Source organism: Chelonoidis abingdonii, chromosome 4 (assembly GCF_003597395.2).
Source record: "Chelonoidis abingdonii isolate Lonesome George chromosome 4, CheloAbing_2.0, whole genome shotgun sequence".
NCBI classification, from domain to species: domain Eukaryota; kingdom Metazoa; phylum Chordata; order Testudines; family Testudinidae; genus Chelonoidis; species Chelonoidis abingdonii.
The window spans coordinates 80,398,325-80,415,369 of NC_133772.1; the positions used below are offsets into that span (position 1 = coordinate 80,398,325).

Sequence of the window (17,045 nt, forward strand, 5' to 3'; positions counted from 1 at the left end):
TGGAGTCTTGAGACCCCCATTCAGCCCCATAACCTGTTTGTTTCCTCTGGGAGGTGACAGTCCAACCGTAATAGTTACAAACATTTCAAACATTTGAAACGTGCTGGGGATACTATAGGAAAGAAGTCAACTCAGACCAGGTCACTAGAGCACTCAAGAAAGATTAAAAGGAGAGATGTTTGCTTCACTTTCCACACATGAATCAGCAGAAAGCTTTAGTAACCAAAATCCCAGAGATTTAGGGTGTGGTTTCCAGAGGTGCAGAACATCCATAGCTCCAGCTGAAGTGACCAGGAGCTATAAGTGGTCAGCATTAAGAACTTGTCTATCCTGAGGAAAAATTTTCAAAAGATCACACCAGTGCTAATGGTTGGTGCAGCTGCCACCACTGTTTTCAGCACCATTTCATTAACCCTGCTCAGAGTAGGTCCTGTCAACACTGTTTACAACAGTGTCCACAGCTGGCAGCCTGTTTACATGAGGCTAAACATCTATAACCCCAGTTCAGCTGAACTTGTATTAAAGGGAAGAAAATTTTTAAAAATGTCCCTGGTGTAAATAGGGTCTTAGTGTGAGGTTCACACAAATGCACAGTCAGAGAGAACAGTTAAGTTTCTAGCTCTTCCTAATAAGGTATTCCATGAAGGCCCAACCTCCAACATCACCTTCAACCTGCACTCACGGCCTCAAACCAAAAAAGGCAGAGCAGGGTCTATTCCCTTATTAATCCTGGTTAACCACAAGTGGCAAAGAAATCATGTAGCTTGTCAGGTAGAGTATCTGCCTTTCACTAATCCTCAGGGCAGTCAGAGTGAGAGCAGCTCTTTTGGGGCAGAGTATAATACCAGTTCCCAAGGCAGGCAGGGCCATCAAAGCCCCTCAGAGAGGAGCAGCCCTCTTTTTGGAGCTTGCAGCATTGCTGTTTTAGTGCGATTACCCACTCACTGCGCTCTTTCCTAGCAAAGCAACTGTATACTCATCTCCACTACCAGTCCTAGATTCACAACTTTCATGGATTATAACTTACAAGAAAAGCCCCACAAACAGATCACCTTTCATGTGGAAATCAGTCCTCCCCAGAAACACAGACAAATGGACGGATGCAAGGACAGAGACTGCAAGCTGTGGCTCACAATTCTGACCAGCAAATGCCATGCCTGCACAAGACCAGCCACGCCACCTAGCTAATGTGTTGTTGCTGTACAAATATAGAAAGCAGAAAGTGGAATGAGAGTTTCAGCAGAACACATTCTGCTCAGCTTTCTCAGAGGGAGGAGCAGGGAGTTGAACAGCTTTACCCATACATGGTCGATGAACGGGGTCACTGCTGAGACAAGTTTCTTCTCACACATTCATTCACAGTCGGACTGTGCTGGAGAAGAAACAGAATTAAGCTCTAAAGGAGGAATGGGCGGTGGCACACTATGAACTTTGCTTCAAGAAAGGTTTGATGGAGTCCATTTCAGTTAAACAAATTTCCAGTACCCATATCCAACAAACAGCACCAAGTCTGACATAAGGGGAAACGTTAATGTCCAGAAAATCCTTAAATCTATCCACGTTCCTGAGCTGCTGTCTGATCTGCACAGGCCATGCCTTCACAGCTGCTTCCAGAAGCACCTGCCCAATTACCTACTCAGATTCTTCAAACTGATTTACAGCAATAATTTTCATTTGGCTTTTTCTGATACTTTCCTAAACTGGCTAATACGAACTTGTTGGTATAAACAAAAACATGTTAGAAGTCTTGATCGCCCTATTAGGTTACTACAGCTTAAATCTTTAACAGGTAACATTCTCAGACAATGTAATTTTTCATATTATTTTTACAAAAGGAAAAAAATACCTGACCCAGATTAACATGCACGCCCTTGTTTTAGGATAACAAAAATTCTGGCATGGAAAGACAGTAGCAATCTAATTCTATACCCAAGGCCCCATTTGCTAAACAGAAAACATAATATAAGTTCTGGGGCCTGATCCCTGGATTCTGGTGTGGCAGACTGCAAATTCTGCGGGAACTTCATTTATATTTTAAAGTGTATGTTTTTATTAAATATTAAAATAGTATAATCAATACAGCAGCCACAGCTATTTGTATATTAAATTCAATTTATTTTATGCTGACTCATATTTTCCAATATCAGTATGCTGCAGAGTTTTGTACTCGTACTATAGAAGTTATTAAGGACAAAACTTGACATTTGGGCAGATAAGTACGAACCAGCTGAAATTTTCGCATCAAAAGGCGGCATGGGAGCCAGTCTGGAACTGAGACAAGCACATCAGCTAGATATTTCTGCTAAACAATCAGTAATAAAACAAGAAACAATGCTGACGTTTAAACTCCTCTTTCGGTTTCAGAGGTAACACTCCATTAAGGTGAATGGGGTACTTCACATCTCTTATACAGTTATTACTTCAGACCGTCTCCAAACTTCAGAGGGTAACTCTGCATCAATTACACACTGGCCACATTTTCAAGGTTTTTTTCACAACAAGGGCTACCATATAGACTCTGCTTCTGCTCCTATTTAAAACAATAGTAAAATTCGCATTAACGTTAGTGGTGCAGGACCGGGCCAACATTTTAAAAACATGAATTCTGATGCACAATTCTGCACCAGAGGATGAATTTTGTGGCAAACATAAATGTGGAAGAGACAGAACCCTGTCTAGATCCTGCCTCTGATGATCAAATGTCAGGTGATTCAAAGGAAGGCACTTATGACATCTAATGCAAAAGGAAATTCCCCCTACAAAGTAATATATGAGAATCCAGCCCATGAGAATCAGGAAATTCTCATTTAAGGTTCCCCAGTTCATTTTAATTATCTTCTCTTTGTTCAGGTATCACTACAGTTAACTATTATTGAGCAGTCAAAACTGCATTTTGTACTTCAGAGAAAGAAGTAAGAAAGAGAAACAAACAAGACCTTTCTCTGAAGAGCTTTTTTAATATTAATCATGTTTATTATAGTAGAACTTAAGGACCAATCAAGAATGAGGCCCCGTTGTGCTAGGCATTGTACAAACACAGAGAAGCAGACAGTCCTTACTACTCTGTGTTTGTTCAGTACCCAACAATTTACAACCAAAACACATGAAACAGGTAATGAGGTTTATAGGGGAAAGGAAGAAGGGTAATATTATAAGATAACATGGTTCTTCATTAAGACAAATGCATGCCTTGATAATTTAAATTAGCTTTTATTTAAAAAAAAAAAAAATCAGTTCTCATTAGTAACAACCAAAATGAGTTTTTGGGTGGACTATAATAAAGAACATAAAAACGGCCATACTAGATAAGACCAAAAGGTCCATCTAGCCCAGTATCCTGTCTTCCTACAGTGGCCAATGCCAGGTGCCCCAGAGGGAATAAGCAGAACAGGTAATCATTAAGTGATTCATCCCCTGTAGCCCAGTGTTTCCCAAACTTGGGACATCACTTGTGTAGGGAAAGCCCCTGGCAGGCCAGACCGGTTTGTTTACCTGCCACATCCGCAGGTCCGTCTGATCACGGCTCCCACTGGCCTTGGTTTGCTGCTTCAGGCCGATGGGAGCTGCTGGAAGCGGCAGCCAGTTATGTCCCTCGGCCCGCGTTGCTTGGATTTATATGGACGCAATATATTTTCTGTCTTATCTATCCCTTTGTTAATGATTCCCAACATTCTGTTCGCTTTTTTGACTGCCGCTGCACACTGAGTGGATATTTTCAGAGAACTATCCACAATGACATTTTACATGTATAGTTGGGATTATGTTTGCCAGTGTGCATTACTTTGCATTTAGGAGAAAAATGTTTATGGAAGGTGTCCTATACACAAGCTAGAGATGTTTAAATTATGGGGAAGCACGATTTTTATAGCACTTTGCCTTCAAAGAGCATTCAAACAGAACCGTATGCAGCTTTCTAAATTTCTTCTCTACTACTAGAAGACTACAGAACAGAGCACCCTCCTATCAAAAGCAGCATCCATTGATACCTGAACATCTAGCCTGTAAAATTTTGCAAATGTATGAAAGCTGACCAGGTGGCCATCTTGCAAAACTACTAACTGTAGTACATAACCTATAATTTAAATCAGCTTCTATACCAGATGATTGGAGGATAGCTAATGTGACACCATTTTTTTAAAAAAAGGCTCCAGAGGTGATCCTGTCAGTTACAGACCAGTAACCCTAACTTCAATACCAGGCAAATTGGTGGAAACTACAGTAAAGAACAGAATTATCAGACACATAGATGAATACGATTTGTTGGGAAAGAGTCAACATGGCTTTGGGGTGAGGCATGATTTCCCTTTACAAATCTATTAAAATTCTTTGAGGGGGTCAACAAACAAGTGGAGAAGGGTGATCCAGAGGATGCAGTGTACTTGTCAAAGGCTTTCAGAAAGTTCAAGATGCCTCACCAAAGGCTCTTAAGCAAAGTAACTAATCCTGGGATAACAGGGAAGGTCCTCTCATGGATTAGTAACTGGTTAAAAAACAGGAAACAAAGGGCAGGAATAAATGGTCAGTTTTCAGAATGGAAAAAGGTAAATAGTGGTGTCCCCTAGAAATCGGTACTGGGACCAATACTGTTCAACATATTCATAAATGATCTGGAAAAAGGGGTAAATAGGGAGGTGGCAAAGTTTGCAGATGATACAAAATTACTCAAGATAACTAAGTTAAGTCCAAAGCAGACTGCAAAGAGTTACAATGGGATCTCACAAAATTGGGTGCGTGGGGAACAAAATGGCAGATGAAATTTACTGTTGATAAATGCAAAGTAATGCACATTAGAAAACATAATCCTAATTATATACACAAAATGATGAGATCTAAATTAGCTGTTACCACTCAAGAAAGAGATCTTGGCACCACTGTGGACAGTTCTCGGAAAACATCCACTCAGTGTGTGGCGGTAGTCAAAAAAAGATAATGTTAGGAACCATGACGAAACAGATAGATAATAAGACAGAAAAGATCATAATGCTGCTATGTAAATCCTTGGTACGCCCAAACCTTGAATACCGTGTGCAGTTCTGGTCAATTCCATGAGAATTGGAAAGGGTACTGACAAGGGCAATAAAAATGATTAAGTGTATGGAACAGCTTCCATATGAGAAGAGATTAAAAAAACTGGGACTATTTATCTTGGAAAAGACATAACCAAGAAGGGATATGATAGAGGTCTACAAAATCATGAATGTTGTGGAGAAAGTGAATAAGGAAGTGTTATTTACTCCTTCATATATGGGCCCTACCAAATTCACAGACAAAATCGGATCTCTCCCATGAAATCTAGCTATTCTAGGGGAGGGGGAGGGCTGGAGGTGCCGTAGTCAGGGGCTCCTACTATGCATTTGACTCCAGCTGCTAGTCCCAGCAGGGCTAGGACTTCATCTTCCCCTGAATGGCTGCTCTCGGGGGGAGATCAGACTCACCTCCAGAAACTTCCCCCAGCTGCAGAGGCTCTGAAGGCAACACAGAAGTGAGGGTGGCAATCCCACAATACCCTTACAACAGCTTTGCCCCAGTCCCTTTTGGGTCAGGATCCCCAGGGTTATAATACCATCAAATTTCAGATACAAGCACCTGAAATCGTGAAACTGGCTATTTTAAAAATCCTACAACTGTGAAATTGACCAAAGTGGACCATGAATTAGGTATGGCCCTATTCACGTAACACAAGAACCTGGGGTCACCCAATGAAATTAATAGGCAATAGGTTTAAAAAAAACAAAAGGAAGTATTTCTTCACACAATGCACAGTCAACCTGTGGAACTCATTGCTAGGGGATGTTGTCAAGGCCAAAACTATAACAGGGTTAAAAAAAAATTAGATAAGTTCATTGAGAATAGGTTCACCACTGGCTATTAGTTAAGATGGTCAGGGATGAAACCTCATGCTCTGGGTATCCCTAGCCTGTGACTGCTGGGAGTGGACAATAGGGGATGGTTTTCTCAATGATTGCCTTTTCTGTTCATTCCCTCTGAAGCACTTGGCATTGGTCACTGCCAGAAGAGAGGATACTGGCCTAGATGGACCATTGGTCTGATCCAGTATGGTCATTCTTATATGATGCACAAGATCCTGCAGCCCCGAAAAGCACCTGTCTCAGAAAATATATGTCAATACTGGTTTCTGAGAGAGACATTTTTGACTTACATTCATTTCATCCACTTTGTAACAGTGGATTAAAATGCTTTCTTTTTTTTAGATGGCTCTTAAGGGCTCTATAGACGTTCAATTTATGCCACAAATTCTCATTTGAATGACAGTTTTGGGCAAAAGGAAGGGGGCATGATCTCTCGGACTCTGTGAAACACTGTGTTAATTTTGGAGATAAAGGTCAGGTCTGTTTGAAGAACTACCTTATTTTGGAATGTGCAGTTCTATTCTTTGAAAGGTAAGGGCCCCAAGCACCACCATCCTCTGGGTAGAGGTGAAGACTACCAGGAAGGCCATCCTTGATGGGGATGTAATACACGGATACCTTCTGAAGGTAGTGAATACTCTAATGAATGCTGAACCAGGCTGTTGCGCTCCACCATGGAACCTCAATATGGTTCTTAATGAATCCTCCGACAACAAATAAGGATGCAGCTCTAAACAAGTGCATAATAACTAAGCATGAAGAAATCCTTTGCCAGTGAAGAAAGCATACTAGATAGCACAGCAACTTTTTTTTTTTAGTAGTTTACATTTAATAGTACTGTACTGCATTTGTCTTTTTTTTTTTTTTTTTTTTGTCTCTTCATTGTTCTTAAGTAGTGTTCCCAGACTTGTGCCTTTGGTTTTTTTGTGTGTGTGTGTCTCCCAGCTGCTGCCTGATTCCATACTTCTGGTTTCAAATGAGGTGTGTGGTTGACTGGTTCAGTTCTTAACTCTGGTGTTCATAACTCTGAGGTTCTGCTGTATTAGGTCTAGTCTACATACAAAGTTGCACTAGTTTAACTGAAGGTATGAATTTAAACTGATTTAGTTAAACCATTGCAAAATATAGCATAGTCATGTTGGTTTAAACTTGGCTTATACTGGTTGAGCTTGTTTTGATAAATTAACTGTCACAAGCTAAACCAATATTTCCTGTTTTAAACTGATGTGTGTGTTAACAAAGGGTTTTCACTGGGTTAAAATGTTTTAAAAATCAGTTTAGTTAAGTTAAACTCAGGCCTTTTGTGTGTGCAGCCTGAAATGTAATTTTCCCAGATGCTTGCAGAGTGGAGATGACACCTTCCAAGTATCCTCTCTTTCAATTAAGAGCTCAAAACCAGGCAGTTAGTCAAAGGTTCTGTGCGTGACAAATCCTGAGCCAAGAGCAGACCACGTCATAAAGAAAGGAAAAAGAGGTTGGTCTGAGCTACATTAAGAGGACTGGAGAACCATAGCCTTCTTGGCCAATACAAAGCTACTAATACTACCAGCGCTTTCTCCCTCCTGATCTTCTGGATAGATCTGAATACCAAGGGGAAAATGCATATAGGAAGCCCACTGCCCACTTATGGGAGACAGCATCCGTGCCTACTGCCCTTGGATCCCTCTTTTGGGTGGAAAAGAAGGCAGGGAATAATGCAGTTTGTATGTGATGCAAATAGGTCTACCTGTGAGACCCTGAATTTCCTCAGTAGGAGTTGAAACACTTCTGGTTGAAGATTCCACTGCACTTGATCTAATTGTTCCCTGCTCAGCCAGTTCATCACAATGGTTTTCTTTCCCTGAATATGCAGAGATCAGATGCACTAGAAATTTCACTCTGCTGAGCGGATCAAAAGGTGCACTCCCTTTTAGATGGATGCCAACTTTGCCCCAACCTGCTGACATACGCCATTGCATTGGTGTTGTCTGTCACAATTAAGACATGGGAGCTATTCAGCCATGGGAGGAGGGCTCTGAGTCCATAATAAATTGCCCTGAGTTTTAACCAATTTATTTTTTAACCTCTCTGTAGTCCAAGTTCCCTGTACTGACCTCGCTTCTGTGTCAGCTCCCCATCCTTTGAAGCTGGCATCAGTGTAAGCACCATCCTGTCCAGCTCAGCTATAGGAAATATCTTCAAATGGTTTTAGACAGTTTATTATGCTCTAAATGAAGAAGCTGAACTCTCCTGGCAGAAAGGGATAGGATGTGCAGAGCAGGACAGCAGAAAAGATTGGTGAGCTGTCATGTACACTAGGGCTTACCTTAGTGTGTCCACACACAACACAAAAATCCCCAAAACAACAGGGAGTGGACTGAAACATCCTCAAAGATTCTGACCACCTTTACCAATAAAATTAGTCTGTCCTGTCTCTCCTGAGAAACAATGAACATGGGAGATGTTGTGTTGAATTTCATTAACATGTGATCATTAATATGTCAGCTAACCATTGTGGAGGTGAAAGTGACTGAGCCCTAGTCTACACTATGAGTTTAGGTCGAATTTAGCAGCGTTAGATCGATTTAACCCTGGACCCATCCACACGACAAAACCATTTTTGTCGACTTAAAGGGCTCTTAAAATCGATTTCTGTACTTGTTTCCAACAAAGGGATTAGTGCTGAAATCAATCCTGCTGGGTCAAATTTGGGGTAGTGTGGACACAATTTGATGGTATTGGCCTCCAGGAGCTAACCCGGAGTGCTCCATTGTGACCGCTCTGGACAGCACTCTCAACTCAGATGCACTGGCCAGGTAGACAGGAAAAGCCCTGCTAACTTCTGAATTTCATTTCCTGTTTGGCCAGTGTAGCGAGCTGATCAGCACAGGTGACCATGCAGAGCTCATCAGCACAGGTGACCATGTAGTCTCAGAATTGCAAAAGAGCGTCAGCATGGACCAAATGGGAGGTACTGCATCTGACCACTGTATGGGGAGATGAATCCGTGCTATCCGAACTCCATTCCAAAAGACGAAATGCCAGAATATTTGAAAAACTCTCCAAGGCATGAAGGATAGAGGTTATAACAGTGACCCGCAGCAGTGCCGCATGAAGCCTACCAAAGAACCAGAGAGGCAAACGGCCACTCTGGGTCAGAACCCCAGACATGCCGCTTCCATGATGAGCTGTATGCCATTCAAGGGGGTGCCCCTACAACTACCCCAACCCTGGGCTTCCCTCCTCCCCCACCCCTCTCAGGCCACCTTGGCATTTATCCCCCCATTTGTGTGATGAATTAATAAAGAATGCATGAATTTGAAACAACAATGACTTTACTGCCTCTGCACGTGGAGATCAAAGGAAGGAGGGGAGGGCGGTTGGCTTACAGGGAAGCAGAGTGAACCAAGGGGGCAGGTTTTCATCAAGGAGAAACAAACAGAACTTTCACACTGTAGTCTGACCAGTCCTGAAACTGGTTTTCAAAGCTTCTCTGATGCACAGCACGCCCTCCTGTGCTCTTCTAACCGCCCTGGAGTCTGGCTGCACGTAATCAGCGGCCAAGTGATTTGCCTCAACCTCCCACTCCGCCATAAATGTTTCCCCCTTACTCTCACAGATAATGGGGAGACACAGAAAGCAGTAATAACGATGGGGATACTGGTTTTGCTGAGGTCTAACCGAGTCAGTAAACTGCACCAGCGCGCTTTTAAACATCCAAAGGCACATTCTACCACCATTATGCACTTGCTCAGCCTATAGTTGAACTGCTCCTTACTACTGTCCAGGCTTCATGAGCCATGGGAGCAAGAGGTAGGCTCAGGTAGGTGCAACCACGTGGTGCTGCCAACTGAGACAGCAGCCTGAGGCAGAAGCCTGCAGTTGGTATGATATTCCAGGCAGGACTGAATCTCCATTAGACAAAACTTAAAGAAGAGAATGACCTGGAGTCATTCCCTTTTTTGTCCAGGCGCCCCCGACCGACCTCACAAAAGCTGGCCAGGAGCACCCATGCCTGCCCAGGTGCCCCTGACCAACCTGAGGTCAGCCAGGAGCACCTACGGGACAACCATGATGGCTAGCAGTCATATTGTACCGTCTGCCGTCCACAAGGCAAGGCAAGGCAAGGGGATGCTGCTGTATAGCACTGCAGTACCATGTCTGCCAGCAGCACCCAGGAGACATTGGTGACAGTGAGCTGAGTGGGCTCCATGCTTGCTGTGGTATGTCGGCTGCATGAGTAACCCAGGAAAAAAGGCAAGAAATGATTTCTTGCTGTTGCTTTGACGGCATGAGGTAGGCCTGACAACATGTACCCAGAACCACTCGCAACAATGTTTCTGCCCCATCAGGCACTGGGAGCTAAACCCAAAATCCCAATGGGTGGCAGAGACTGCAGGAACTGTGGGATAGCTACCCAATGCAACTCTCTGGAAGTCGACGCTAGCCTCGATACTGTGGACGCACAGCGCTGACTTAATGTGCTTAGTGGGGACACACACAATCGACTGTATCAAATCAATTTCTAAATAATCAACTATTAAATCAACCTAATTTTGTAGTGTAGACATATCCTAAGTGGTTTCCTTCCCAATTCACAGCTCCCAATCCCCTCCATGATCGGGACTGTCCTCAGAATGTCTTGTTTAGCTTTGTTTCTAGGTGAATCCCTTACCAACAGGTCAATGGCCAGTGGACAGAGATGAACCCCTTTTCTGTCTGAGGGCAACTGCAAAGATAATAAACATCTTTGTAAATAGCCAGCAGTAATGATGAGCCAAAGGGCAATAATCTGTATTGGAAATGACAAGGTCGAAAGGCAAAATGAAGAAATCTGCTATGAGACTGATGAATGGGGATGTGGAGGGCTGCATCTTATAAGTCAGCTGAGGACAGAAAATCTTCTCTGTAGTCAGGGTGACACTGATATTTCCATTTTGAATCTGGACTTCCTCAGGACCTTTTTGAAATTCTTCAGGTTTATTGCCCTGTTGCTGCTTCATTTCTTCTTGATCAAGAATAAATCCAACTACAACCCATGCTCCCTTTTTGGGGCTGGTTCTATTACCTCAAAGTGCAGGAGATGAAGAACAGCTGATTACTTTTGCCCATGTTCTTGAGGGTTCTTGAAGGAAGGAAAATGGATAAATCTGGAAGAAAGGGAACTAAGCAGGTCCAGTACATACCCTCTTTCTGAGACCTCTAGAAACCACTGAGGTGTTTCAAGGCCAACAATCTGCAACTTGTAGAGATAATCACCTACACACTAGTCCATCCCAGCTTATTACAGCCGCAGTCATATATTATAAACTGGAGAACCGGATGGTCTTGTGGAAATCACTTCCGAATGACTGTCTTTGGTTCTAGGCCACTCTCTTCTAGAGTGGCTGGGACTGTCTTGTCTCCTAAGCTTGATGTTCAGGAAAAAGTGTTTGTGTCTGGAATAGACTCCAGTGAAGAGTGGCAAGGAGCCTCAGAAACTAAGGAAAAAATGGGTTGGGACAGGAGTCTGAAAGAGGGAGAGGAATGAGACTAGAAAGAAACAAAGAAATTGCCATCAGATAGGTGGTCAATGCCACTTGCTTCAGAGGAAGATGCAAGAAACCCTGTAGTACATACTTATGGAAGAGTCTGCCAATAGAGAAGTTTCTTACTAACCATTGTCAGAGACTGGCTTATGCCCTGAAGCCTGAAGGTTTACATCCCTTCTGTTATTTTATTTCCTACTGAATGTAACTGTGGATGTTCTCGTTATCCATATAAACATCTAATTCTTTCTGGAATCCTGCTAAACTCTTGACCTCTATAGTATCTTGTTGCAGTGACTTCCACAACTAAATTAGTGTAAAAAAATATTTCCTTGAGATGCATTAATCTTCCACCATAGTGAAAACTGAGTGAGTCATTCCTACTTTTTAGTGTCACAGCCACCTTCTAATCCATTACTGTACTTTGTCTCTCACCTCATAACTATTTAGCTTTTTCAACAGCCTTTTCCGAGGGACTTTGTCAAAGGCATTTTGAAAATCGAAACTATTCTCCTTTATTCACAATATCAACATGTCTAAAAATTCTAACAGACTAGAGCAGGGGTAGGCAACCTATGGCATGTGCGCCAAAAGTGGCACGCGAACTGATTTTCACTGGCACTCACACTGCCCGGGTCCTGGTCACCAGTCTGGGGGGGCTCTGCATTTTAATTTAATTTTAAATGACGTTTCTAAACATTTTAAAAACCTTATTTACTTTACGCACAATAATAGTTTAGTTATAGATTACAGACTTACAGAAAGAGACTTTCTAAAAATGTTAAAATGTATTACTGGCACATGAAACCTGAAATTAGAGTGAATAAATGAAGACTCAGCAAATCACTTCTGAAAGGCTGCAGACCCCCTGCATTAGAGCATGACTTTCCTTTGCAGAAGCTGTGCTAGTTAGTCCACATAGACTTATTTATATGTTTTAATTCTATTTTTAAATAGAATTCCTATCATTTTAGCTAGTATCAAAATAAGGTTTGTTATTTTGTAATTCTTTAGATCACCCCTAGCAACTTTTCCAAAGGTGTTGCCTTCTAGCTTTCTGGTATAATAGCTAATTTTAATGAGAAATGGCAGATTTTTCTTGGCAGTTCATTAAGTTTTTTCAGAACTCTTGAATGTATATCCTCTAATACTAGTGACTTGCTGCTATTCATCAATTTGTTCCACCACTTTTTCTTCTGATATCTCAATCACTGTCAGTATCTCATTTTTATAACCTGAAAAGTGCAGATCCAGGGTAACCGTTTAGCTAGTCTTCCTCTCCGTACATTAGCACAACCAGAGTGCACTGCGCCATGTACTGCTGCTCTTGCCATTCTGTGTCTATGTCCTCCAGCTATGAGGTATCTGCCCAGGTTTTCCCAGAATACATGGAAAACCGCAGTAAGGCCAGGTGGAAGATATGGATGCCCAAATAACTATGATGGCAGAAAAGCTGCTGTATGAACATAAACTTAATGGTGTTATTTGTAACTAGCTAAGGCTACCATACCTCTCACTGGTTAAAGCATAGTTAAAAACTTTAGGGTATGCACAACTTTGCAAGGCTTGTAACTATTATGTGTGGACTGTGAAAAAGGCTTTTTTTTTTTTTTTTTTTTTAATAGTGTTAACTGGGTGCTGAAGTTCACATCTTAATGAAGCGAACAGAATAGGAAGGAGCAAGTCCCTCTGCCTTACTGCTACTGGTACTGGTACTGGCTGGAAAAAGTTTTCTGTAAAGCTGATTTAACAGAATAGGCATTGTTAAAAGACAAAAACATTGCTAAAGACAAGTTAAGGCTCTGTAAAAAAGTGTGTGTGGGGGACAATAATTATGGATTCACTCTAAAAATGCAAGAATCCATGATTATTTCATGCCTAAGAGATTGTCCCTTCCCCTAACATCCAGTCTGGTACTGGCTGTTTCAAAATGGCCACAATCAGCAGCATCTATGGCAAAAGACAGAGAGATAAAGGAAAACGCCATCACAATATAAGCGATATTCCTAACATTACATCTATTAGAAAGAAGAAAGTTGCTAAACAAGAGCGTCTTAAAGGTAATAAAAAAAATTAATAATTAACTAAGAAGCTATCATAGTGACAATCTATAGCTTACAATGAATATGTGGGAAAGAAACGGCCTGTAGGTTACTGAAAGGCAAGTTCTACACTTCTACATCACTGCACACAAAGCACTTTAAAAGTAATCAATTTTAAAATGTATATCTGAGCTTTCAACAGCTTTTATTATTTTAAATTGGATAATTTGAAAGTGATTTACTAGTATTAAATTTAACAAAAATATTCAGATGTTTCTTCCAACAATAGTTACAGATCCTGCTTTCTCGGGAATTAAAATACAAATAAGGCCCTGATCCTCCAGACACTTACGCATGTAAATAATTCCAGCTGGTTTAACGGGATTACTCAGCTGTATAAATTTAAGTATATAATTAAGGCTTGGTCTACATGTAAAAGTGATATCAACATAGCTATGTCAGTCAGGGTGTGAAAAAAACCTCCACATCCCTGACCATCATAGACATGCTGACAAACTCACTCCCACTCATCCCCTCTCCCCCTCCCACACACATACACATACTGTAAAAGAGGACTTCTGTCACGGTAGCTAATGTTGTCCAGGAAGATAGTACTCCTACACTGAAAGAAAAACTTCTATTAATGAAGGCCACATCTACATGAGGGGACTAGGCCGGGATAAGCTCTGTAATGTAGATATAACCTACGTGTTTGCAGGATCAGGCCCTCAGTCTTACTCTCCAATACAATATAAGAATCTTGGTGCCAAGAAATAAAATGACATCTATAACAGAGATCATTGTGGAAGAATGCAGCTACATTATAAAATGCCATACCATTTTTCAGCACTGGTACTAGCAACAGTTTTAAGTACTCCTGTAAATTGAGCTCAAGTGTTTTTTTGCACTATGTCTTGAAGCTCCTTATCTAGTAAATAGTTAGCTATCTAGATTCTAGTGGCTAGATCCTGCAACTGGATCCATCTAGGCACAACCCATGTGCCTGAGTAACTTCAATGGGGTTCTGTGTTGGCAGACCTGCACCTGGGCAGATTCAGATGTGGGATATAACCCTAAACCCCACACAACTCGAGCTTGCCCACCATAGGCAGCCAGCTGAGTAGCAGCTTCAAATATCTGATACACTGAGGTACAATGCTCTCATAACACCCAACACAGTCAGTGCTTAAATAGCACCACTATTGGCTGCTCAAGATTTGGGTCTTGACACAGCTCTGGACAGGACCACAGAAAGTTCTTAACAGATTCCTAAAGCATTAGAAATAGTTAGGAAAGGGATAGATAAGACAACAGAATATATCATTATGCCACTATATAAATTGATGGTATCCCCCACATCTTGAATACTGTGTGCTGTTCTGGTCACTCATCTCAAAAAAGATGTATTGGAACTGGAAACTGCAGACAAGGGCAACAAAAATGATTAGTGAGACGGAACAGTTTCTATATGAGGAGAGATTGAAAAGACTGGGACTGTTCAGCTTAGAAAACAGACAGATGAGGGGGGATATGGTAGAGATTTGTAAAATCATGGATGCTATGGAGAAAAATGAATAGGGAACTGTTACTTAACTCTTCACATAACACAAAAAGGTGGGGTCACCTGACAAAAATTAATAGATAGCAAGTTTAAAACTAACCTAAGGAAGTACTTCACACAACGCACAGTCAACCTGTTGAACCCATTGTCAAGAGATGTTGTGAAAGACAAAAATATAATTGGTTCGGGAAAGAATTACACAAATTCATGGAGGATAGGTCCATCAATGGCTATTAGCCAAGACTGTTCAGGGACAAAACCTCGTGCCCTGGGTGTCCCTAACTTCTGACTGTCAGAAGCTAGGATTAGACATCAGGGGATGGATCTCTTGATAACTGCCCTCTTCTGTTCATTCCCCTGAGTCATCTGGCACTGACCACTGCCAGAAGACAGGATACTGGGCTAGCGTTGAGATCACTTGTCTGACCCAGTATGCCCCCCTCTTAAGTTCTCATGTAAATATTTGACGTTCTTGCACTAAAAAAAAAATATCTACACGGCTGCCTACAGCATCAATGATAGCACGCACACATGAGGATTTAGGATGTTCACACAGTGTAATAAACTCCATTTGTTAAACTAAGCTATAAAGAAGTGTTACTTAAAGGCACCTGTAATGAGTCTTGTAATTACTGTAGTCACGGGTTCTAAACTAGTAAAACTCTCAAGCCCAAGAAAAAAAGATCTACAACTCAATCAGGTTATCAAGTACAAGTCCAGCAGATCAAAGTAGAAACACATTAGAGTCAGAGGCCCCTCATACATAACTTTCTGCTTTCTCTCTTCTGTATTAAGGAAGTTTCACCTCCAACATATCTTGATCGCAGTGGGACAGTACAGCACAAGAGAGCATTTGAAAAGTTTCCCTTACACTTATCAGCATGAGGACCGAGCCTACAATTTTACATGTGAAAAACACCAGCACTACCATTCCCTTTAGAGTTCTTTAACATATTTTATTGTTGCATTGTCTTTCAACTTCCAATTCAATAAACTTTCCCCCCTAAATAGCTTACATTTTTGCCGAGGCTTTTGTTAAACCTTGTTTTCTCTTCTCATAGTCATTCTATATTTTCTTCCCTATTATCTATTATTTCCTCTTCCACCAAGTCTTTATATCTTTCTTTCCCTGCACTGTTCTCTACCATTTCCCTTGTATTGCCTCTCTCTCTCACATATTTACCTCAAAGAGGTCTCTGTTATGTACTTTACTTCCCATTTCTCATTCTCTTACTCCCTTCCCATTTACCCACCCTAAATGAAAGCTTATCACCTGAACATGACATCTCATCCAGCTTCCCACCACTATAACACTTCTCCAACCCAAGAAACTAACAGAGCTGAGTGAGCCAGCAGAGAGAGATGAAAAATGGATTGGAACCGAGTATCTGTTGGACGCCAGCTGGAGACCGCAGAGAAGTTAAAGGGCATGAGCCCCAAAACCATATCAGGACGACGATTGTTTCCTTTCAGCATTTTCAAGGGAATGTTTTCAGGAGATGTAGCCAGAGCACGAACCCTACAGGGAATTGGCTCGCCTCGAAGCCAGAAACATCGCAATCCATGCAAAGTGCCCCCTTCCCCATGACGGCGCCATTAAACGGTTCTGGAGCGGCTACGGCCCCAGCCCCAATCAGCGCAGTTAGCCCCAGGCAGGGCACACGGCGCGGCACAGCGGGCTCGCACACTCCATTGGCGCTTCTAGGAGCTCGGCCCTAGCCCGCTCCACAAATGCGGATTATCGGGAGACCTGGGAGCCTGCGAGACATTGACAGCCGCTCACCCAGCTCCAACGACTCCTGGGTCACCACAGGGCATGTCTCCGGGCACCGAGACTCCGGGACAGCAGGCAAGCGGGGAGCTGCTCCGAACTCCCCGGGGACTGGCTCTTGCCAAGAGCCCTTTCAGCGGAGCCAGCGAGTCCCCACCCGCCCCACGGGCAGAGACAGAGCGGGGGAAGCACCAGGCCGGGGACCAGCCACACAGGTGGCTCCCTATGGGGAGGGGATCAGAGAGGCCGGGGCCCGCGATGGCCCCTAGCCAGGGACTCAAGGAAAAGGGAGGC

The 17,045-nt window shown here is 42.4% G+C and overlaps 2 protein-coding genes across 11 annotated transcripts in view; one reads left to right on the forward strand and one right to left on the reverse strand.

The window, feature by feature from the left end:
• Positions 1–17,045, forward strand: part of FAM180B (family with sequence similarity 180 member B) — a 404,198-nt gene that overhangs the window by 327,522 nt on the left and 59,631 nt on the right. The gene's annotated exons all lie outside the window — the stretch shown is intronic.
• Positions 1–17,045, reverse strand: part of CELF1 (CUGBP Elav-like family member 1) — an 83,174-nt gene that overhangs the window by 65,963 nt on the left and 166 nt on the right. The gene's annotated exons all lie outside the window — the stretch shown is intronic.